At 36.8% G+C, this 940-nt stretch overlaps 1 non-coding gene across 1 annotated transcript; it reads left to right on the top strand.

Annotated features, from left to right (window-relative positions):
- The first annotated feature begins 1 nt into the window (after position 1).
- LOC115284705 lies at positions 2-106 on the top strand. The gene has a single exon (XR_003905320.1). It is a non-coding gene; the product is annotated as a U6 spliceosomal RNA (small nuclear RNA).
- Positions 107-940: the final 834 nt, after the last annotated feature.

Below are 940 nucleotides of genomic sequence, written 5' to 3' on the forward strand. Positions count from 1 at the left end.
TGAACTATTTGGCAACACATATACTAAAATTGGAATGATTCAGAGAAGATCAGCATGGCCCCTGTACAAGGATAACACCCAAATTCGTGAAGCATTTGAAGAAAGAAAGGAAGGAAAAAAGGAGAAATCCAATACAAATACACCTGTCCATCAATAGGTTAGTGGAAGGAAGGAAGGAAGGAAGGAAGGAAGGAAGGAAAGAAGGAAGGAAGGAAAGAAAGAAAGAAATTCAATACAGATACATCTGTCCATCAATAAGTTAGTGGATAACCAAACTGGTATATCCATTCAGTAGAATGTGACTCAGCAATAAAAAAAAAGAATGAACTGTTGAACTACAACATGGGAGAATACCTATATAATAATTAGATAATTAGAAGCCAGGCAAAAGAGTAAGATTCAATTGATATAAAATCTCGAAAATGCAAGCTAATCTAGAGTGGAAGAAGCCATTTCAGTGACTACCTGGGATTGGGGTGAGTGGGACAAGAAGGAGTAGAAATGAACAAAAGACTATAAAGATGCGTGAGTAAACTTTGCAGAATGATAGCTCCGTTCAGTATCTTGAGTGTGGTGATGGCTCCACAGGTGTAAATATGCCCAAACTTAAAATATTTGTAGTTCCTTGTACACTAATTATAATTCAGTAAAGCTGTGTCCCGCTATACAACTCTAAAATCATTAAATTTGTTTAAAGAAGTGAATTTTATTCCAGCCCCTTGATCCAATAGTGCACTCTTCCCCTAATCTTGCATTTGCACAAACCAGCAACCTCGTAATCTTGTGTATGAGTTCGCCCACCCATGCCTCCCTGTTAAAGAGGCACCCTCGAATATAAAATCTACTTACATGCTGTTGTTTTTTTTTTCCCATAGGAAGTGTGTCTTGGGCTTTTCCCTTATTATTTTCTTTACTTTTTTTTTTCCTCTTCTTTTTTTGG

This window comes from Suricata suricatta, unplaced genomic scaffold (assembly GCF_006229205.1).
Source record: "Suricata suricatta isolate VVHF042 unplaced genomic scaffold, meerkat_22Aug2017_6uvM2_HiC HiC_scaffold_16304, whole genome shotgun sequence".
Taxonomy (NCBI): Eukaryota; Metazoa; Chordata; class Mammalia; order Carnivora; family Herpestidae; genus Suricata; species Suricata suricatta.